Consider the following 24,876-nt stretch of genomic DNA (forward strand, 5'->3'; position numbering starts at 1 on the left):
AAAATCACGTTTAAAAAAAATTTAAACCTGATGAAAATATACCTAAAAGCATTAAAAAGTCAAAGAAATACGCTTTGTAGCTAACGATTGTCCTTCACTCACCCTAGAGGATTAGAGTATTAAGTAACATTACTGGTGTGAATTCCCTGGGCTTGATTCTTGGAAACCTTTATTTTATGTTTTTTTGTCATCCTTCACTTAATGGAAGAAAATCACCCTACAAGAAAAGCACTACAAAAAAAATAGCTTATTACTGATAGAATTAACAATGAAAAAATTATTTGATCTGTCACTAATTCTGATGGATGGAACTATTCCTAGAGGAGTTTTCGGGTATTCTTCATAATTACATTTCGTATTTTTACTTATTTTTTTATTGTTTTCTTAAATTTTTTTTTTGAAGTTATCTTCTGTAGAATGAAATTTTCACTTTACAACAATTTTACAGTTCGTTTATCTATCGTTATTCATTTCTTGATTTCATCAATCTCACGTAGAAAAATGGAGATTTCACATCAAAGCCTGCAAAGTAGAACGTTGCATGATCTGGCTTACCTTTTTTTTTTTTTTAATAGAGGCCTGCTTGTTATTTTAAATATTAAAATTTAAACTTTTTGATGTACTGTCGCCACTAAGCCCATGTGACGGGAATAAAAAAATAAAGAGAAATAACTTGAAGTCCAAGAGCAAGATTCCAAAATTGCGGATGTGGATCTTGATCATTGCACCTAATTAACATAAACATGTGTAAATTAACTGGTTCAGCCATAAAGCTCTAGTTGTTGGAATGACTGAACACCCAAGAGGGGGGGTGAATTGGTTGTTGATTAAAATTAAAAATCTTTTCGCAATGTAATGAAATTCATAAGCAATTCTGAGTATAAAAAATAATGAATCGACATAAGCATAATCATAGTAGTAAAATGGTTTAGCTGGAAATATAAAGAGGTAAGAGAAGAGAAGATGCAAACAGTGATTTATCCTGGTTCGGTCCTCACTGACCTACGTCCAGTCCTCAGGCTCCCCCTGAGATTTTCAATCGACTATCTCCCTCAAGTTTAACACGGGTACTTGAGAACCACTACAATCACAAGTTTGATCCGGGCACTTGTGATGCCACTTACAATTCTTAGACTAACCAGTCTATTCAGCAGCAACCTCACACCGAGGTAAATACTCCCCCTTACACACCGTAAGGATACAATCTAGCAATGATAAAGAAAATTGAATATTTCTTCTCTCAAAGAAGTGATAGATGAAACTTAAGCACGTTTGGGAAACTCTCCTCTCTATCTCACGAATACATATGTTTTAGTCTATGAAGTACAGAGACAGGGAGTTTTCTCTCGGAGCTCTAAATGAAAATATATTGATTCGGCATTTTAACATTTGATGTTGTAAGCTCAGACTCTTCTCTTCTTTCTTGTTTTGAATGCTCTTCTATTTATAGATGATGTTGGATACTTGACCGTTGAGCATTTTCTTCTCGTTTGGCTTGAAGAATATGACCGTTGAAACTAGCCGTTGGAAGCTTCTGACCAAAGTCGATTCTTCACATCATAAATTCGTTGTGGCTCTTTTCCTGAAATAATCTTCCTCAAATCAAGTGATAAGTATATGATAATCTTAGAAATAATAAGTTGGAAAACCTGGAATCAATCAGTTGTTAAATGTGCTGAGTAATAACTGATCGTGCTTGATCAAAGTGATGTTCGATTACTACTTGATCGAATAGGTTATCGATTATTCTGAGTGAAAGCTTTTGAAACAGATAACTAATTTATCAATCAAGTGATGGAACAATGATTTATCGATCAAGTGATCGATAAAATGCAACAGAGACACTTATGCTAATATGTAAACCAGATAAAAATCAGAGTCACTTTTGATCATAAATCACTTAGCAAAATAATCAAGATGATCATGCATACTAAAAACAGTTTGAAAGAAAATAGATAATTAAATGTGAGAAACATCATAGCTAACTCAAATTGAACTGAAGGAGTTCCATGATCGATCAGTTAATCGAATACTTGTTGATCGATCAGATTATCGATAATCCAAATGTTACAGAAATGAAACTTCAGTTAATGTTACACATTATCGATAAACTCATGATCGATAATGTTATCGATAAACACCATGTGAAAAATATTCAGTGAAGAGCAGAGACTAAGTGGATTGATCGAATAGGTGATCGATAAGTGAATGTTCGATCATGTTATCGATAAAATGTGAGACAGAGACTTTATCCTGAAGCTTGTTTATCAATCATGTTATATGAAAAAGAACTATTCAGAAAGATTAGATTATCGATAATGTTATCGATAACTTGGTTAAGTAAGAGCAGATAAAATACTGATTATCGATCATGTGATCGATAACTTGGTGATCGATAATGTTATCGATCAGCAGCTATGATGAGTACCTGCATTCAGAGAGTCAGTGAGCAATGTTCGATCATATTATCGATAAATGAATGATCGATAATGTGATCGATAAATGGAGACTAAAGCAAAACATAGAATGAGTACAACGCATTACCATTTATCTGTCTTCTCATCGATAATCTATTTATCGATCATGTTATCGATAAATGCCTATTTATCCATAACGCTAATCTTATTTATCAATCAAGTGATCGATAAATACATTAATCCATAACGTTATCCGAAAACCATTTATCCAACAGGTTATAAAATCTCAATAATACATATGAAGATAAAAGAGAAGAATTGAAGAGATAGTACCAGGAACTCAATAAAGTGATCGAGTATGTAGTTGCTTGATCAGGCTCGAGTAACATCTGATAATGGCTTTTCATTTCCTCATTTCTTCTAGTGTTTTTACCCAATAACATGTTTGAGTAGCATGTTGCTCGAGAGCTTAATCAATCAATGTAGAACTTCTGGTCTTTGCCTCAATAAATTCGAATTCTGATTCAAGCAGAACGAAGGTCAACTTTGAGTGATCATAGCTCTTCCAATTCAACTCCAAATTTTTCAAATGAACTATCCCCAGAAAGCTCTTTGAGTCTACTTTCTAATGCAACAAGAATCACCCAAAATTCGTTGTGGTTACAAAGTTATATTCATCACAGTGACTGAAGGTCGGAATCAAGGCGTTAATCCATACTGCAATGTTTCGAGCAACATATCTCCCTCATACAAAACTCTTTGAAGTTGATTTTGGTGTCCATCAACCGTGTTCTGAGTCTAGTTTCATATGAATCAAGTTTCACCTTAAACGGATTTGTGGTTTGAGAGATATTGAAGAATTACCGAACCTATGTCAGAGCTGAACGAAGAACAGAGCATAACAGAGGATGCATTTTATCGATAACTTGATCGATAAATGGATGATCGATCAAGTGATCGATAATTGCCCATGAAAATCACCTCTGAAGCTTATTTTCCATATTTATATGAAAGGTGACTCAATATATGATTATATAACTTCCGGTTTGTGCATTTGAGCTTCCGATTGAGCCATTCAAACTTCTGATTGAGCATAACAACCTTTAACATCAAATCTATGAACTTGAATCTTGATATTTCCATTCGGTCTTGCAAGTTCTTCTTTTCTCAATCTCTCTTCTTCTTCTTCCTCTTGATCATTCTCGACAACTCAAAGTTCAACATAATAACTCTTTTCTTTTCTTGAGGAAACTACACAAGATATTAAGTATGATAGTTAGTCAAAATATGAGATAAATAATTTATGTAAACTTTTTGCTCTATTATTTGACATCATCAAAACTAATCATATCTAACACTAGTGTCATGTGCATTGTCACGCGTTCTTGTGGATGCACGTTGATCTTTGAACAAAAGCATCGAGAAACGAGATGATTTTATAGTGGAAGAATTGGAATCTAGATATTAATGAACTCCGTTTACAACTCCATTATTACATAATCGTATCCATCCTTTTGAAATTTGTTAGTCATTTGCATCCTCCAATCCTAAATATAAGATGGAGGGGATTGTCAAACATAAATTCTCCACTCATTATTACTATATTATATTTTGTATGTATAACTGCATGGCTTTAGCTGGTCTAATGTGATTCCATTAATATGAATGACGGAGATAGATTTACCCGTTAAGAATTAATTTTTGAAAAATATATGATATTTTAAAACACCTACTTATTTATGTGGATGGAACTATTCCTATAGGGGTTGCCGGGTATCCTTCGTGATTACATTTCGTATTTCCACTTATTTTTTCATTGTTTTCTTAAATTTTTTGTTTGAAGTTATCTTCTCTAGAATGAAATTTTCACTTTACAACAATTTTACAGTTTGTTTATCTATCGCTATTCATTTCGACTTCACCAATCTCACGTAGAAAAATGGAGATTTCACATCGAAGGCTGCATAATAGTACGTTGCACATGATCTGGCCTACCTTTTTTTTTTTTTAATAGAGGCCTACTTGTTATTTTAAAATATTAAAATTTAAACTTTTTGATGTACTGTCGCCACTAAGCCCATGTGATGGGAATTAAAAAATAAAGAGAAATAATTTGAAGTCCAAGAGTAAGATTCCAAAATTGCAGATGTGGATCTTGATCATCGCACCTAATTGACCTAAACAAATATGTTAATTAACTGGTTCAACCATAAAGCTCTGGTGTCATGTGCATTGTCATACGTTCTTGTGGATGCGCCTTGATCTTTGAACAAAAGCATCAAGAAACGAGATGATTTTGTAGTGAAAGAATTGGAATCTAAATATTAATGAACTCCGTTTACAACTATTAAAATTCACAAAACTCACATTATTACATAATCGTATCCGTCCTTTTGAAATTTGTTAGTCCTTGGCATCAAAACATTTACTTGAGTTTTGGTTTTGTTAGTGACATATATTGAACCCGTTTTTGCTTGAGTATTAACTCTTCCTTCCTGGTCTCGACATTTCTGGTGATTTTGCTGCCACAAAACAACTATTGTCACTGAAACCACCTCAGCTATTCGAATATCATGATCAGAATGAGTTATATCAAGTCACTTATGAACACCTTCTTAAAGTTATAGAGGGGAAGCTTGCTTGTTTGATTATCCCAACTTGACCGTCAAGGCTTGTTACTTTAAAAGTATTATTTAAAAAGAAAATTTTACATGTTATTCTGTGTAATATCATTTCAATTTCAAATTTGAATATTTTGTATAGTCTCAATATTCATTTAATAAACAACAATAAACCTTATTCTAATAGTTGGATCAGTTATATATATGAATTTGTATGGTGTTATTGTGCTTTATTAATAAACAAATCCTTAGATAAATTGTTAACTAAAAGTTTAGCACAATAATTTTATTAAGTATTCTTTTTGGTCTTTTTCTACTCATTTTCGAAGGATTTCGTACCTTTTTTTTTTTTTTATCTATCATCCTCATTAGCACCTCCAATAACCTTCTTTATACATGTTGTTCACTCAAATAATTTTCTATCATTTTCACTTCAATAGATGTCATTGCAACTGTTCCTTATATATATATATACTCATCATGAATCTGTTTCTTGTACATATGACCATACAATTCCAATATGAAATTATATAAACCTTTCTTTGCATTTTATTAAAATTCATAGTTTATTCAATTTCAACATAAACGTACACAAATCTCATGAAATGAAAATTGCACGGAGATTTGCTTAATTCTATCAAAAATTGGGAGAAGCTCGTATAATATATTCTTCGGGTTGAGAAGACAAACAACCAGTAACAGATAGATTTTTTTCCAATTCACTATAACTTTATACTACCCTCTGTTATTAATATAAGAGTTAAATAACTAATTTGCTAATAATAAGAAAAATAGTTATGTTTGCTGTTTGTAATAAATGTGTATTGGTTTTCATAAAATACCCTTATTAATCATGTGTATTGTAACTTCTCAATGACAATCTTCTTATTATGTGCAATTAATAGAATACTTTGGGTAAAGAATTATAAAGTTAGGAGAAAAGAATAGATTAAGATCAAAAGAATAGATTAAGATCTTACATTTCTAATCAAAAGAAATTTCTTGTCTAGATCACATATATAGAATCGGTGTTAGTATTTGGAGCTCCTCTGAGAAAGAGAGATGTCAAGACGGCCTTAGTGAGAAACTAGTACTTAGTCTTTGGAGCTTTTGTTGCCTCCCTCGATGCTTACAAAATTGAATTTCAGTGTCCCTTTGGACAATACCATTGGTTACTGCACCTCACATAGACACAATTACATTTAATTAACTGATGACTCAACAATAAAGCTCTTTATTGTGTCATGTGCATAGTCACATGTTCATGTGCATGCGCGTTGATCTTTGGAGAAAGCATGAAGAACGGGATGATTAGTTAGTGAAATAATTGGAATCTAAACTTAGTTTATATTGATCATTCAACTCCATTTACAATTATTATATTAAAATATACAATTCCATTATAACATAATCGTATCCATCCTTTCGAAATTTGTTGTCATTTGTATCAAAACGCCGTTTACTTGAGTTTTGTTGTTGTTAGTGGCCTATTGAACTGGTTTCAACATTTCTCGTTATTTGGCTGATCACAGAAAACAATTATTGCAACAGATATACACCACCTCAGCCATTCATAAATATATATATATATATATAAACATACAGCAACCTAAATGATTTTATAGTTTCATGCATGATGTAGAATAGAATCATCTTAGTTAAACGGTTAAGCCTTTCTCAATGCAATGTCAAAGAAGGTTCTCTCTTTGTGTCCCCTAACTGTGCCATCTCTATAAGTTTCTCTAGCAGTTTCTCAAAAAAAGCTCCAAAGATAAACTATATATTATTCATATTGTGAAAATAGTATGTTATTTTTATACATTTTATATTATAATTACATATGGTTGTGGATGATGAAAATTTTATTAGTTATTGAATTTTAATATTTTATCTTGTAAAATGAAAAATATACGACATCGACTTATAAAAATAACAATGATGTAACTTGAAAATATAAATAATACAATAATACAAAGCTAAGCACATCTTTCGCACTGCTAAGAAACATGTCTATTGTGCTCTTTAACAAGTCAGTGATAGCTAGATTTAGCCCCACCCCGTCTAAAAATATTAGATTGACAAATCAAAGATATAATTCATGTTGATTACCTAATTCTTGTATAGTTTAGAACAATAATGGATTTAAGCAAGTTTGCATATACCATATATGTTAATTATATTCTTCTAGCTTTCATTAACCCTATGTGATTAGAATATTAGGTAACATTAGTGCAAATTCTTTGAACTAGATTCCCAATTCCATTCGGAAACCTTACCTAACACTTTAAAAAAAAAATTGGCGTAAAAACAGATATGACCCACGTGGAAAGGAATGAAATTAAAAGGTTTTTAAAAAAGAAAGGCCAATGCATAAAGGAAAAACAGAAAGTGACAATTAATCATAGTGGGTTTCATTCTTAATCCCACTACCATTAATCTGCCTCAAACAGATGCAAGTGGCTGCTCTATTGTATTAGGAGTTCGCATGGGATTGATCCAGGCTTAACTAAAGCACAAACAAAAGCAACTGGAGGATTACATCATACCTAACCTAATTAATAAATAATTCAACGATCATTAATCAGCCCTAAACCAGAGTAATTAAGAAAGGTACTTTTAACCAAAGTCAAAATAATTTTCCATTTTTCTGGACCCCAAATACGCATTATGTAATTCCTTCCCTAGTCCCAAAGATCAATAAATTTGGACCGAGTCATTTGGAACTCCTGAACCACATAAGTGTAGATTGTTTTGCAAAGATGAAAATATACAGTTAACAGAAAGAATGAGGCTAAAGAATCAAATCAATCTCCAAAAGATTGAAGATTTACAAGGATCTATTCAGTCTAAAAATGTTCAACGTAGTTGAGAAATTTATAACAGAGTAAATCTAAAGGCTTTTCAAAAAAATGATTTTCTTAATGCCAAGTCTTCGTAAATTAATCATATCCGGCTTTCTAATTCATTCTATTTACAATTATGCATTTTTGTGGACAATCACACACACACTGAATTATATTATTATTTTCATCTAATCTCTTAATTAGTTGGTTTTATTATCTTTGAATCTTTAACTAAAGTGGTTTTACCTGAAGTGCGGAGATAGATAGCAATATATGATGATGTGTTCCACTTTTACATGATCTACATGTCAAAAGCAATCAGATCGTTACTATCATGTATCTATCTCGTTCATTGTATTGTGAGGGATTTATTTATGTTTTGGTTTATATATAATTCAAGCATTGGAATTAATTTAGAGTTGTGGGGGTAATTAGTTAATATATGACATAATTAATCCAAGTGGGGATAATGATTCGGTGCAGGCAGGGACATATTTCTATCATGGACACTTGGGATGCAAAGAGCAGCAGGGCTGTAGGATCACTCATAGTGGATTTACCAAAGGGACAGAAAGAACCATTTCACTATGATGGAGAATTCAACTTGTTGCTCAGTGATTGGTGGCATAAAAGCACTCATGAACTAGAAGTTGGCCTCTCCTCTAATCCTTTCAAGCGGATTGGTGAACCCCAGGTAATAATTAATCATCCTCACAAATACAAATATCTTTTTCTTTTTTTCCTGTCAATTGGAAAAAGAGATATGTAGAAAAATTAAAAAGAAAAATGAGTATGACAGAGGATGAGGCCTTATTCAAATGATATCAAGCGTCCCTCTTTAAACATTTTTAAGTATGAGATTGTGAGTTTGAACTCTCAGTAAAAGATACAATGAGTGCGTGAGTTATGATGGAAGAGAGAGAGAGAGAGTAAATGCGTGTGTATGCATGTGCATAGTTTTTCGTTTTCCAAAAGTAGCCACCCTCCTTGCATTCTATAAACGAACAAAATTAAATTAAGATGGATGCTTTGATTCTTTTTATTAGAGAATGACTCATTTTGAATAAGTGTGCAGATGTGCTAGATGACTCATTTTCAACAAAAGAGAGTGCGAGTGTGTATGCATGGTTTTCTTTTTCCATTTACGTAGGTGAAACTATTTCAATAATGGTTTTCAGGTATTTTCATAATTATTTTTTATATTTATACATTATTTTTTTTATCTTTTACAAAATCTTGATAAATTAATTAAAATTTTAAAAAATTAATTGTTTTGAAGTTACATTCTAAGAATAATGAAGTTCACAGTTCTATCACTATTCGTTTCTTGACTTCATCTCACACAGACTAATGGAGTCAAAAATAGTTTCTAGGCTAAGTTCTTAGTTTTATAAGGATATAAGATTTCATATTCAGATTTTGTATATAAAATACATAATATATGATCTGGTAGTCCCTTGGGTCCATGTGATAGGAAATATAAAATAGAGAGTAATAATTTGAACTCGAGGAATTAGATTCCAAAGTGGCAGATCGAAAATCTTACTTAAAACTGACTCAATAGTAAAATAAAATAATTGCTGATATGGCCCATTATCCCATGTTGGTATCTTATTTTTCAATTTAGGTATCATTGAACTTTGTCCCCTACTTTCATGAAGCAACACATTCTTCAAGTCGGCTAATTATTATATACTTCTTAGATTGCTTGGTGGAGACTTCTAAGATAGATTAATTTTAAGTATATCATATTATTCATACTTGTTTCTATCTGAGATCGTTTAAGCTTTACCTAAAAAATAAATTATATAAACCTCTCTTGCATTTTATTAAAATTCATGGTTTATTAATTTTTAAAATATACACAAGTCAGTCTTATCAAGTAAAAGCTAGGATAAAGATTTGCTTAATTCTAGCAAAAATTAGGAGAAGTTGGTATAATATGTAATTTTAGCAAAATTTTATGTTTTGGGTAGCCTAAGTCTTGTTTGGATAACATAAATTGTGAGTTGAATTTATCGTTATAGACATTGCTGATCAATGGAAGAGGACAATTCAATTGTTCATTGAGGGCCAAATTTATGAACACAAGCCTTCCTCAATGTAACTTCAAAAAGGACGTGAAGAATGTGCTCCACAGGTTCTTCATGTTCTCCCAAAGAAGACCTGCAGAATTAGGATTGCTAGTACCACTTCCTTGGCTTCCCTCAACTTTGCCATCTCTGTAAGTTTCTCTCTCCCCCTCTCATCGTATCCTGTATATAGGGCACTTTTTGAAAGTTTTTTAAAATTATTTTTATAAGATATTTGATTGATAGTTTTAAGGACTATTAAGTATTTTCTTCCATCTATATAATATATATGCACCTATATTTAATAGGCAGTATGTGAGAGAGTAAAAATTAATATGATGTCAGAATTTAATATAATTAATAAGAATATTATTGAAAATCACTTGATTTTTATGATCAAGTTAATGCTTTTAACTGGTTTTCTTGGTATGACTGAATTAGCTAGAAATGAATTGTACTTAGGTTAAAAAAGGTACATTAAATTTTAAATTTACATTAATCATGCTAAAGTAACTATATATTTCGTTCCGTTTGCAATGCATGTGGAAAATATCTATTTTTATTTTATATTTCTATCTTTATTTATTTTTATGCTAAAAATTTTAACAAATCACGCTACTTATAAATTATGGGGGTGTTTGGATGAAACCAAATCATGGTTTGGAGAGTAGCTTCTAGAGAATAGATTTTGTGAAAAAAGTGATTCTCATAAAGTGAGAGTGTTTGGATAGTTGTTATTAGAAACATTTTTTATATATGCAAATTACTAAAAAAGACATAAGTTAATATGATAATTACTTAAAAAATAGATTTTATAATATATTTTAATTTGAAGAAATAAAATTGTTAATAATATATTTTTACCAACATAATTAATAATATATAAGATAATGTAATTAATAAATAATTAATATGTGTATATATATTTATAAAATATAAGATTAAATATGTTTATAAAAAAATAATTGAATGGTGTTAAAGTTGTATTACCGTTTGAATCTACTCTGATAGGCACAACCATACTCTCCAATTTGAGCTAGAAGTAGAATGTATTCACTTCTTCTGAAATCACGATTTTGAGCCCAAAACCATGGTTTTAGTCCAAAACCATGATTTGTCAATTTCTTCCCATGTTTGGCAAAATTTGGAACCCAAACCATGGTTTGGGTTCCAAAACCATGGTTTTGAAAGTTGGCCAAACAGGCCCAATAATAAGATTACTTTTAATATTAGAAAGTCTGGTTATTCCCTGGTCAAAAAAGAAAGTAGAGTTATTAGGTGTTTGACTTTAATGTGGCCATATTAAATGCTTCATCGTGTTGCCACTAACAGTACGCAAAAAGACACAACTAGGGTCAACATATATAGGGTCCGTTTGGTAGGGCTTTTAGGGGCTTAAAAGTAGCTTATTTGTGGTGTAAGCCCGATTGGAAAAATCATGGTGTTTCGTTGGGCTTGAAAAAAAAAGGAGCTTGTAGAATTTAAGCTAGCAAACGTGCGTTATGGCTCAAGCTGAATTTTCTGGCTTATTGGATTAGTTTAAGAGCTTATTCTTTTATCATTGAGTTGTCAGATCGTTATTCTTCTCTTTCTTCAGCCAATATTCCCTCATTTCTTCACCTCTTCTTTTTTTTTTTCTTTTGCCTCAGAGCTCTCCAGTCTCCACAACTGCCAACTGCCTGCCCTCATCCTCTGTCGTGTCCTCCCCAAAACCACCGAGACTTGGTTGCCAGTGAGCTCCGTCACATCTCCGCCGTGAGGTCATCGTGTTGGGTGTGGCTTCGAGTGACTGAGAGCTTGGTCCTTCATCACGACTCCACCTTATCCGAGCTGCTGTCACAGTCTCCAACCTAGGTTGTTGTCGTGTTCTGGTGTATGTAAGGTGTGTGTCGAGATCTTAGCCTCCTAGTCGAATAGAGTGTCCGATCTACCTTTGGCAAGGTTTGGTTGGTACGATCTGTGACAGGTTGGCTGGTTCCTATTTTTGTGTTGGTTTTCAGTGAATATGGAAGTGATACGCGATTGATCCAAGCATATGGAGTTGTGTGTGTGTTGATCTGTGTGTGAGCTGATTGAACATTTGCTTTTCATCCCCTGTTGATTGCTGAAACTATCGTCTTCCCTACTATCCGTGATGATCGAACCACCATGTTGTCCTATTTTTTTCCCTTTTGGTTCAGTGTTGTGTTCCCTAAAATGGTCATCGTCCCTGCTGTCAGTCAGGGCCACTCCCTTCATCAGTGGAAGCAAGGAAATTTGGTAACTGAATTGACTAAAAATCATTCTCCTTCCTCCCAGAATACTTCATCTGCAGCACCACCGTCTTGTCCTTTTCCCCCCTTCTAGTTTAGTGCTCTGTTTCAGTGAAATGGCAGTTGTCCCTGGAGTCGATCAAGGCCACTCTGTTTGCTATCGTCCTTGCTATCATTCAATGCTGTGTTTCAGTGCTCTGTTTGTTGAATCTGATTATTTGATGTTGAATCATCTTCAGGCTTCTATGTACTCTTTTTATAATGTTTATAGAAATTTAACAAAAAGAATTGTTGAGTTCTTCTGTGCTATATGAATTTTGGAGCTTGAGGTTAATGTATTGGCTTTCCTTTTTCTCCTGTTCTACATCTATCTCTCTTTGCGAATGGGACTACTGGAGCTTCCACATGATGAAAATCTCTGAACATGAACAAATATATACATATATATATATAAAAGGAAAAATGTGGGAGATTTGTTGGTTAAAAATAATACTTTTATTAAGTTGTTACTAAATAAATTTTTATGCTAATATGTTAGCAAAACAAAGAAGTTCTAATTTAGACAGGTTTGGTTTTAATTTGGTTATAAATACTTGGTGGATATTTTCCGTATGAATATCCTGATTTTGTTTTTAAAAAATTTAGACATAATGTCTATAATAAATAAGTCAAATACTAAATTACAGGTAAGTGGATGTTAGGATAAAGAATTGATTCTACTTTTAAGATGAGGGATTCTTGTGTCATAATGAGAAATGGTTTAAGAATGATAGATCCTAATCCAAACACAATGGTGGAACAAAATTGTATCATTCATGTGTGTGTGTACATATATATTTTTTAGCACAGTTCATGTATAATTTTTAATATTGTATCATGCTTAATACAAATGTTTAATGTGTCTAGCAATACGTATATGTGATGTTCAATTTGGTAATTTATTATTTATTTATTTTTATCATTTAATATTTTAATAATAATTTTTAAAAAAAACTTAGTGGTTAAAAAAAGAAAATGGGGGAAGATGAGAAGAAGGAAAGACAAGGTTTTCAAAGCAATGAATAAATAGTCTAGTGTCATCCTAATCCAACCACTTTTTTGTCTTGGGATTTCTTCTTAATTTTAGGTGAGAAAAATATGCAAATAACATATATTTTTGTTTGGGTAGAACTTATTTCTTACATAATGTAGCTTGAGCTTGAACATTTTTTGTGCTTTGTTTGCTTCTGTTAGTCTTATTTATATTATTTTCCACCTAGAAATGGATAACAAAAAAGGAAAAGCGAGTTGGGATCCATACGCGATGAAAATTCTAACCGATGTTTGTGCCGAGCAAATAGTGCACAAGAAACGCCAAGAAACATCATTTACAAGGCTTGGTTGGAACAAAATTGAAAAGAATTTTCGAGAAAGGAGCGGAAAAATGTATGATAGGAAGCAACTGAAGAATAGATTTGACATTTTGAGAAAGGATTGGAAGTTGTGGGAAAAACTTATGTTTGGGGAGACTAGCATTGGTTATGATGTAGCAACAAATAGGATGTTGGCCTCCAATGAGTGGTGGCAGTAAAAATTAATAGTAACTATTTATGTTGGTTGAGTTTTAATTTTGAATATCAATTTAGTCATCACTTACACTTGCCTAATTACGTTAATGTAGGTAGACCCCAATTTCAGGAAATTTAGACATCACGGGTTGATGTTTGTATTAGATCTGATGAAAATATTCAAAGATGTTGTGGCTTCGGGAGAGTACATGTACACACCATCAGCCTCACAGCCTCAACCAGCATTTGCTCCACAACCTGACACAGTAGAGGAGGAGGATCTTTATAGAGTCGGGCACGACCAACAGGAAGGGTCGGGGGACAGTGAGGATGAAAATTTCAGTGTAGACCCAACAACCAATATAGGGGTCACAGATGACTTCGCCGGTTGCAACTTAAACAACCTCGCGAGTACTGGACCAAGTGGCTCAGGAAGCTATGGAAAGAAGAAGAGGGGTGAGACATCTGATTTGAAGAAGAAGAAAAAAGTTGCTGCGTCTACTAAAATTTCTGATAGCCTTAGTGTTATAGTAGCTACTTATGACAAGTGAGTAGCAGCATTGGTTAAAGATCCCTAACTAGTTGACAAGGTTTTGGCACACCTAACTAGCCTTGAGGAGCTTAATGATGACCCTCAACTATATTATGCATGTGCCAAGAAGCTTACGCGGTTGAGGTGGGCTAGGCGAGCCTATTTGGGGTTTATGCATGATAGACGCAAGTTGTTGGGGTGGTTGATACCGGTAGCACAAGACCCAGACACATGGAAGGGACCTGCAGAATAGAATTTAGTTTAGGACTTTGTTGTTTCACTGTTGTTGTTGCACTTGTTAACTTGAACTAATTGCTGTTTTAACCTAAATTGATGTGGCCTATTGTAGGAACTGTTCATCAAATAACTTGACCGCAAGTGGACGGGTCGCAAGTAATATAAAAAGTATCGTTCCCTCAGAGACTAAGGCTAGATGAGTTGAAAAATCATAATTGTGTATTTGATTAGGTTAAGTGAAATAATTGTTGTAAAAGAGTTTGTGAAATGAAAGTTAAGAAAACAATGGTTTAAAGCAGTATAAAATCAAATCGACCTTGAAACAATTAATAGACTAGGGTTATTCTTCACTAAAGTACTTCATGAAACTGGATTAATTACTTCTCAAATAGTGTTTTACAATAAATTCAGTTAGCCTGGGTTTATAGAATTGATTAAGCTTTCTCAAGTGAAAACCAAATGTTGCAAACACCATTAAAACACAGCAATCTCTTGCTTTTGTTTGAAAAGGTTGCTCTTTAAAAACCAAAACCCATTTAGTCTATGCTAGGTCAACAAATACATCTCTGATCAATCGACAAACCATCTATTCACTCAATTAAATTTCTGGACTAGCATGTTTTTACCTAAGTTCACGATTTAGTTTAACTTTCTCAAGTTAAACTAATCAATCAATCAATCCAAATGATGGCCAGACAAAAGGAAGCATTAAGCTTAAAGTAAAAACAACTGAATATTATCATTAACACTAAAGAGATAGTAAAACCCAAGTCTCAATCCATACAATAGATCAAAATAACCCTAGAAAAATGGATTTAGCTATACATATCAAGTAAAGAACTACAACTATAAGAGTATCTAGTAGTCATAGCAAAAACAAGAAGGGAAGAAGAAGGAAACCCAGAAAATTCAAGATACAAGCTTTGAATCTCTTCTAGCTTCAAGCCCAAAGGTTCCAAGCCTCCAAAACTCCAAACCCTAGCAGAGCCAGCCTCCAAAATTGCTCCAAAAGTCGAACTCTCCCAGAAAACCCCAGTGTCCACCTCTATATGCCCTAATTTTTTAAGTTAGGAAGTAAAACGCACAGCTGCGAGGGGCCAGGCGCCGTGGCGGATTGCTTCAGGCGCCGCGGCGCACGTGATAATCGGCCGCGGCGGATTTCACCGAACAGGTTGCTTCCGAGGTGGTTGGGTGCCGCGGCGGATTTCACAGAGGCGCAGTCCTCCCTTTCTGTGTGATCCGCCGCGGCGTTTTCTTCCATAGGCCGCGGCGGATGGCTTCTTTTCAGCTCTTTCTCCATTCTTTACTCTCCTCAGGCTTTGTTTCCTGCAAAATTGACTTATAAACCCAATAAAAGAATGTTAAATCAGCTTAATTCAGTAGGAATTTTGAGAGGTTATCACACCCCCAAACTTACACTTTTGCTCGTCCTCGAGTAAAACAACAAACCAGCGACTAAGTGACAAAATTGCACATTGAAGATTGTAGGAACAGTTGTATCCTCATTAAATGCTCAAGACACTATACAGGATAGGAAATTACTGAATCACCCAAAGAAACAAGTTTCATGAACTTAAAACAAACTTTCAATGATTTTGGAGTGTGAGTGTGTGTATAGAGTCAATGAGCATCTCTTAAGATACTGTTTCAGTGGAATGAGAGACTTTAGCCAACATACTAACCTTCAACCGTATCTTTCATAAGCCTAACTTCTTCTCTCTCTCTGTTTACAACTCACCCCATATACATTTGAAATCAAAGGGACTTTTCGGCTTATAACGTGGCCAAGAGGTAATGGCTTAGGAAAGAAAGGGGAAAGTAGATCATACAAATACTTTGAGATAAATAGATATTCAACAATCAGAACTTACTTCAACCACTTTCATTCTCCCAAACTTGTACCACAATTATTTGTATATAGATAAGTATACATATTTATTTTTTTTTTTTTTTGTTTTTTTTTGTTTTTGTTTTTTTTTAACAACTATTACAACTTAGCACCTAACACTTTAACTTGTCAGAATAATTGACTACCCTTTCCAACCTTTCAAAATCTCCACATTTCATCAAACCCCTTATCCTTTCAACTTCCATTTATCTCAAAGCTAGGGATTTCATGGTTTTTCTCAATTGGTTTTGGGTTAGGAAGAGGTTAGGGTTTGAAACAAAACTTGAACATATATACTTTTTTTTTTTTTTTTTTAAAGCTCAAAGCATGGGTTCAAAGGATAAAACCTATAAGGTCAGCTTGAAAGGCTCAAACGCATTTAAGAACTGCCCTAATCCTTTTTCAAATTCATATAGAACAAACTATAAACTTTGAGAAATCAGAAAAAGGTTATGAAACAATTTAGTTGAAACAAAAGTATATAGGCTAAATTATCCACTCAACCTCAACATAACCCCTTGAAATGTCTTGACCCTTTTAGTGCATTAGCTTCTCCAAAATTAAAGAAACATAGGTTTTAACCTCACAAATCAAGCATCGAAGAGCAATTCAAAACTTCCTATCAAGCATAGTAACCAAGCATTTTGTTCAATCATTGGACCATTCATACATCCTCAACTACCACTTGCCCCTTCAGCTTATATTTCATAAAATCAACCGAGCAAAAATTTAAGCTGACAAAATTTCTACTGTTTCAGCTGTTTCAAAATTTTCTCAACAAAATGACCTTTCAAAAATTTTCAAATATAACCCTGTTATCCACAAAATTTTCAAATTTAATCCTGTTATCCACACAAAAATTCCTATTATCCAAAAATTTCAATCCTCACCCCCAAACTTAAAATTGACTGTGTCCTCACTGTCAACAAGGGGAAGTAAAGATCAGGGCATGCAGGCAGAATTGAAAAAAACAATAAATTCGCTGCATGAAAGGTCAAAATTTCGCTTTGCTTCCTGTACAAGTATATCAGTATGCACAACTATCAATAGTATCATCATCAGATAAGCATTATGAAATCATCAATTACTAAAGACATCCACAAATTAATCAATCAAAAGATCTGTTAACCATTCACATTTCAATCATTTCGCAACAGTTAACGCTGTGAAAATCAGCAATGATAGATATTGGTCAACAGTCAGAATCAGTTCAACAGGCCATCAGTAGCCTTGCCAGAATCATAGAAGCAAATAACACACAAAATAGACCAAAATGCAAGAAAATTCATAAACACACAAAATGACAAAAGCAGCAAAGCAAGCAACAAAGCAGCAGAAATGGCCCCAGCTAGTCCTCCTCCTCCTCAGAATGCTGATCCCCCTGATCCTCATCACCCTCTGCATATGGATCGACAGCCATATCATCGCCCGAGCCAATACCAGCCCCAGAAGTTCCAGCTTCATGTTCTCTTCCGGTGACTCTGCCTCAGTGCTTGTATCCTCCACATCCGGCGCGTCAATGTCCAATTTCCTTGCAATCTGGACTAATAGCTCCTCCATGCGCCTTTGTCTACGTCTCCTGTGACGTATCTCTCTGTCCAATTTCTCATGAAGGAGATCCAAGCTTTTAGTGGTAGGGTCAACACTGGCACTGGCTTGAGCTTCCTGTTGCCTCCTATATTCGTCTGGGAATTGTTCAGCAAACAGGGCTTCAGTGATCCGTTGTTGTTCTCGTTCAGGCACCAGATTAGAGTAGTTGAATGGTGAAACAGGTTTGAACTTTCGGTCTTTGTCTTTCCACTCTACCCCGCTTTAGATAGCAGATCCGAGATGAGGTGAGGCATGACGAGATTTGTATTGTGGGCTCTGCAGGCATCCCAGATAGCATCAAAAATCAATTTTGGTACATCTACTGTTGCCTTGATCATAAGTAGATAAATCAGGAGTGCCAGATTCCTTGGGGCTTCACTGAGATGCGTGGTTGGCATAATGTTTCTTGTGACAATATGCAACCAAATTCTGGCCTCCGGTATCATGTCTTTTCTCATAATATATGCCTGGCCTCTCTTAGGCCGCACCCACATTCCAGCAGAACCTGTGAGTGTTGCTGAGATGGCATCGAGGGGAATCTCCTTCTGATGGTTGAGATAATACTGATATTGGCACTTGTCCACCTCGGGAAGCTCATAGTGATCTCTGATGCGTAATGGAGTAATGAGGAAACGCTGGTACCTATAAACATCTCATTACTCAAGTTTGTAGCCACCCTAACATAGAATTTTCTGACCAGCTTCTCATTCCCTTCACCTTTGGGACCAATCAAATTGAGAGATTGAGCTTCCTTGCTTTTTTATAGAACCCGAATTTATTTTTGCACGGAAATTCTCTTTCTTGATGCAAACCTCTTTTCTCAATGAGCTCTTTAATTGGAGGATCAGGGGAGGTGGCACGGGCTTTCTTCCTGGGGGCCATTGGATTGTTACCTGCTAAGAGAAAACAAACAAAGCACACCACACACAAACTAAGCACAAAAACAAAGAAAAAAAGAAAACTAACCTAATAAAAAAAAACTATCCCCCAAACTTAAATCAAGGAGCTAGACCACAATCTCACCATTACTTAATCCCTTTCTCAACCTGAGTTATAAAATACCTCCAATTCAAATCAAGTTTACAAAGGTTCTCCTATATCTGGTGATTTCAAAATCAGATAACCATCAGTAGCTACCAATTGAAACTAATTTCACTAGATCAGAATAACATTTCCAAATCAGCTACAAGTGAAATAGAACAACATAACTTGGGTAATGAACCGGTGTTATTGGAAAATTTAGACAAGCATATCATTTTCTCAAATTAGGTCCAAGCTATGATCATTCAATTTCACATGTATCACATTTTATCAATACATGTTCACAGATAGTTGGGCAATAAAGAATTATCACCTAACCACAATGTAACCTCAGAGAATCAAAATGCCCTCATCTAGAGTTCTAAAATCATCTAACCACAATGCTCAACCCTACATAAACTAAACTAAAGAAATAAAAGAGTAAGAAAGAATACCTATTCGGTCGACTAAGGGAGAGGAAAGAGGAAGGTGCCGACGGTGAGGGGAGAAAGGAGGGCGACGGCGGTAGAGAAAAGGACTGGCGGTGGAAGACAGAGAAGTTCGACGACCGGCGACCGGCGACGCGAGCCTGATGGGCGACGGAAGACTGCGAGGCGACGGGAGAGGGAGAGAAAATTGGGCTGGAATGAATGAATATTTCGAAAATGAAAGGGAGAAGAGGAACCGACGGGGTATCTAATAGAAAGGGGGTGCTTGAAATTGGGATTGGGAGTGAAAAGACCAAAGGGTTAGGGTTTTAAAATTAAATCAATGAATCTACCCTCAAAACCGGTCAGATACAGGGGCAAAGTGGGTATTGAGACAAATGAGCAAGGCTAAAACGGGGAACACAAATCTTAAATGCGAGAAGGCGCCGCGGCGCCTTTCACAGAATTGCAGACCCTGGGTAAAGCAAGAGCGCCGCGGTGGATTAAGCAAACGCCGCGGCGGTTTTTACCGAGACGAACCTACAACCTAGGACTAAGGCGCCGCGGCGGATTGACTCAGGGGCCGCGGCGCCTATACAGAACGGGCACTCTGAAGAAGACTAGGCGCCGGGCTTCTCATCAAACACGCCGCGGCGCCTCACACAGAGAAGGCATAAAATGAAAAATTAATAAACACAAACTGGACCTACCACAATCAAGCACCCTACACATAATAAAACAAGACTAAACACAAGCATAAGCATAAAAACAAACACAAGACAAACAACCACATAAAAGCAAAACCCACAAGTCTCAATTTAACACAAATTCAAACCAATCAAGGTCAATGCCACTGCTGGAGATTAAGGTTAGGTGCACTTCCCTGGTTGCGCTAATTAGAAATCAACCACTCCTGCTAAGCTCCAAAGTTTGAGGAATAAACCAAAAGGCCTACAAAAACAAAGATCAAACATAAATCTACTAAAACAAAACCGAAATAAAAGAAACACATAAAAGGCAAGTTTAGAGCTTGGGTTGCCTCCCAAGTAGCGCTTGGTTTATAGTCTTCAGCCTGACTCTTCAGCTCTGTTATGATTGTTCAGCAAAGTAGATCGTAGAAACTTGACGATCCACTTTTCCACCCCAATAATGCTTCAAACGTTGGCCATTTGCATGAAATCTTTCACCTTTTTCATTTTCCAGCTCCACCGCACCATGGTTAGCAGCTTGTACCACAGTGAATGGCCCTGACCAACGTGATTTGAGTTTGCCCAGAAATAGTCTCAATTTGGAATTATGAAGTAACACCTTTTGCCCCGCTTCAAAGACCTTGGGATAATTTTCTGATCATGATACTTCTTGGTCCGTTCCTTATAGAGCCTTGCACTTTCATAGGCATTAAGGCGAAATTCCTCTAACTCATTCAGTTGTAGGAGCCTTTTTGCACCAGCAGCTTGAAAGTCAAAGTTGAGCTTTTTTATGGCCCAATAAGCTCCATGTTCCAATTCTACAGGCAAATGACATGCTTTTCCAAACACCAACCGATAGGGAGACATCCCAATCGGAGTTTTATATGCTGTCCTGTAGGCCCAAAGAGCATCATCCAGTTTTAATGACCAATCTTTTCTTGTTGCACCTACTACCTTCTCAAGAATGCTTTTGATCTCTCGGTTGGATATTTCTGCTTGGCCATTTGACTGAGGATGATAAGCCAAAGTTACCCTGTGCTTTACACCATATTTCTTCATCAGAGCTTGAAATTGATGATTGCAAAAGTGAGAACCACCATCACTAATAATAGCCCGAGGTGCTCCAAATCTCGTGAAGATGTTTTTCTTTAAGAATTTGATCACCGTTTTAGCATCACTGGATACACATGCAGTAGCTTCAACCCATTTCGAGACATAATCCACAGCAACCAGAATGTACTCTTGATTTAGAGACTTTGGAAACGGGCCCATGAAGTCAATTCCCCATACATCAAAGAGTTCAACTTCCAGAATATTATTCAGAGGCATTTCATTCCTTCTTGATATGTTTCCCACTCGTTGACATCGATCACATCGAATCACAAAGGCATATGCATCTTTAAATAGTGAAGGCCAATAAAAACCACTTTGAAGGACTTTGGCAGCCGTTTTCTCTCCTCTAAAGTGCCCACCATAAGCTGAAGAGTGGCAACACTCTAGAATATCTTGCTGCTCAACTTCCGGAACACATCTTCTTATCATCTGATCGGCACATCTTTTGAACAAATAAGGTTCTTCCCAGAAGTACATCTTTGCATCGTGAAGAAATTTCCTCTTTTGATGGGAGTTAAGGTCTAGTGGCAGAGTTCCACAAACCAGATAATTAACCAGATCTGCATACCATGGAGTAGTTGAGTTATCCACAAAGAACAAGCATTCATCGGGAAAAGCTGCATTGATCTCTTGACAATGATCATGTTGAGCTTCACTACTTAATCGAGATAGATGATCGGCCACTTGGTTCTCAGTGCCTTTCCTATCAACAATTTCCAAATCAAATTCTTGAAGCAAAAGGACCCATCGAATTAGGCGTGCCTTGGAATCTTTCTTGGTAAACAGATACTTTAGGGCAGAGTGGTCCGTATAGATAGTCACTTTGGTGCCCACAATATAAGACCGGAATTTCTCACAAGCAAACACCACTGCAAGCAATTCTTTCTCAGTAGTAGTGTAGTTAAGTTGGGCATCATCCAAAGTTTTACTAGCATAGTAGATGGGATGGAAGACCTTATCTACTTTTTGTCCTAGAACTGCTCCAACGGCAAAATCACTAGCATCTGCCATAATGATGAAGGGTAGCTCCCAATTAGGTGCCACTAAAATGGGTGCTGAGGTGAGCTTCTTCTTTAATTCCTCAAAAGAGTTCATACAAGTGTCATCAAACTTGAACTCCCTATCTTTCTCCAACAAATTGCACAAAGGCTTAGTGATTTTAGAGAAATCTTTAATGAAACGACGGTAGAATCCTGCATGACCCAAGAAACTTCTAATACCCTTAACACTTGTTGGTGGAGGCAATTGCTCAATAACAGATATCTTTGCCTTGTCAACTTCTAGGCCTTGTTTGGATACTCGATGACCAAGGACAATGCCCTCTTGCACCATGAAGTGACATTTTTCCCAATTCAGAACCAAATTAGTTTCTTCACATCTTTGCAAAACAGCCGCCAAATTATTTAAACAACAATCAAAAGAATCTCCAAAAACAGAGAAGTCATCCATGAACACTTCAATTGTTTTCTCAATCATGTCAGCAAAGATGGCCATCATGCATCTTTGAAATGTTGCTGGAGCATTGCAAAGACCAAATGGCATTCTTTTGAAAGCAAATGTGCCATATGGACAAGTAAAGGTTGTTTTCTCTTGATCTTCTGGGGCTATTACAATTTGGTTGTATCCTGAATACCCATCCAAGAAACAAAAGAATTCTTGCCCAGCAAGTTTATCCAACATCTGATCAATAAATGGCAGCGGGAAATGGTCTTTTCTGGTTGCTGTATTTAACTTTCGATAATCCATGCAAATTCTCCACCCAGTCACAGTACGAGTTGGAACTAGCTCATTTTGGGTGTTAGCCACTACAGTTATACCGCCTTTTTTAGGGACGCATTGAACTGGGCTCACCCATGAACTATCAGAAATAGGGTAGACTATTCCAGCAGAAAGCCATTTAAGGATCTCTTTCTTGACTACCTCTTTCATAACCGGGTTTAATCTCCTTTGATGCTCAATAGAAGGTTTGTGACCATCCTCTAATAAAATCTTGTGCATACAAATAGAAGGGCTGATCCCTTTGATGTCAGCTATAGACCACCCAATAGCTTTCTTGTGGTGTCTCAAGACCCTTAACAGTTTCTCTTCTTGCAACGTGGACAACTGAGAAGAAACAATCACAGGTAATGTAGTAGAATTACCCAAGTAGGCATACTTGAGATGTGATGGTAAAGTCTTCAACTCCAACACCGGCGGTTCATCAACAGAAGGCTTTAGAGGAGAGCTCAAAGCACTAGTCACATCCAGAGGCTCAAAAGTCTTAGCTTTTCGATACGGAAATGCTTCAATACTCATCATTTCTGCATAAGCTTCAACCTTGCCATCAATACTACTTGTTTCTCCAATCAACAATGCTTCTAATGGGTCTTTGGTCAAAGAGTTAATCAGCTCCTCTTGCACCGTGGAATCAATCACATCAATACAATTACAGTGAGCAGAATCATCTGGAAACTTCAAGGCTTGATTCATGTTGAATATCACCTTCTCATCATTTACTCGCATGGTGATCTCACCCTTTTCTACGTCAATGAGGGTTCTTGCAGTAGCTAAAAATGGCCGTCCCAAAATAATGGGGATATTCCAATCTACCTCACAGTCTAACACAATGAAATCAGCTGGGAATATGAATTTGTCTACCTTCACCAAGACATCTTCTACAATCCCTTTTGGATATGAGATACTTCTGTCAGCAAAGAGCAATGTAACTGTTGTTGGCCTTGCTTCACCCAAATTTAATCGATTAAATACAGCTAGAGGCATCAAGTTAACACTTGCTCCCAAATCACATAGGGCTTTTCCATTGAAGTGTTTGCCTATGTTACAAGGAATATAAAAGCTGCCTGGATCTCTCAGTTTGGGTGGGAGTTTTCGCTGCAAGATGGCACTACAATCTTCAGTCAGAGCCACCGTTTCAAATTCACCAAATCTCTTCTTTTTGGAGAGAACATCCTTAAGAAACTTAGCATACTTAGGCATCTGCTCTAATGCTTCAGCAAACGGGATGTTGATGTGTAATTGCTTAAACATGTCCACAAATTTCTTGAACTGGACATCTTCATCTTTCTTCTTGAACCTTTGAGGAAATGGAAGCGGCGGCATCTGTGTAGCAAGAGGGGGAGTTGTCTTCCTCTTTTTATCATCAACCGTTTCACCCTCTACCTTCTTTCCTCGAACCACATCAGTGAGATTTTCTTCTGTTTGTTTCCTTTTCTTGGTTTCTTCCTCTTCTACTATACCACCTTCTTCTGAAAGCTCATTTGTATCAAGATCAGTCACCATACTGTTAGTGATGTCCTTGCCGGTCTGACTAGGCCTCTGAATGTCAGGTAATTGCTTTCCACTTCTCAAACTGATCGCTTTGCACTCTTCATTACCATCCCTTTTTGGATTGGGAATGGTATCACTTGGTAAGCTGCTTCTTGTGAGTACATTCATTTGTGAAGCCAGTTGACCCATTTGCACCTCAAGATTCTTGATGGCAGTTTCATGGAGAGAAAATGTTGCCTTATTCTCAGCCCTTGCAGATTCTTGATTGGCCAATAATTGAGCAAACATCTTCTCAATTTTGGAATCTTCCTTTTGAGGATGCTGCTGTTGCAATTGATGTTGCTGTGGTTGACCATGAAA

General features: G+C 35.8%; 1 pseudogene; it reads left to right on the plus strand.

Moving 5' to 3' along the window:
- The window catches only part of LOC114727231 (L-ascorbate oxidase-like), a 104,859-nt pseudogene that overhangs the window by 73,401 nt on the left and 6,582 nt on the right, over positions 1 to 24,876 (plus strand).

The sequence above is a fragment of the Neltuma alba genome, unplaced genomic scaffold (assembly GCF_004799145.2).
Source record: "Neltuma alba isolate B1F8T4 unplaced genomic scaffold, ASM479914v2 tig00000105_pilon, whole genome shotgun sequence".
Classification (NCBI taxonomy): domain Eukaryota; kingdom Viridiplantae; phylum Streptophyta; class Magnoliopsida; order Fabales; family Fabaceae; genus Neltuma; species Neltuma alba.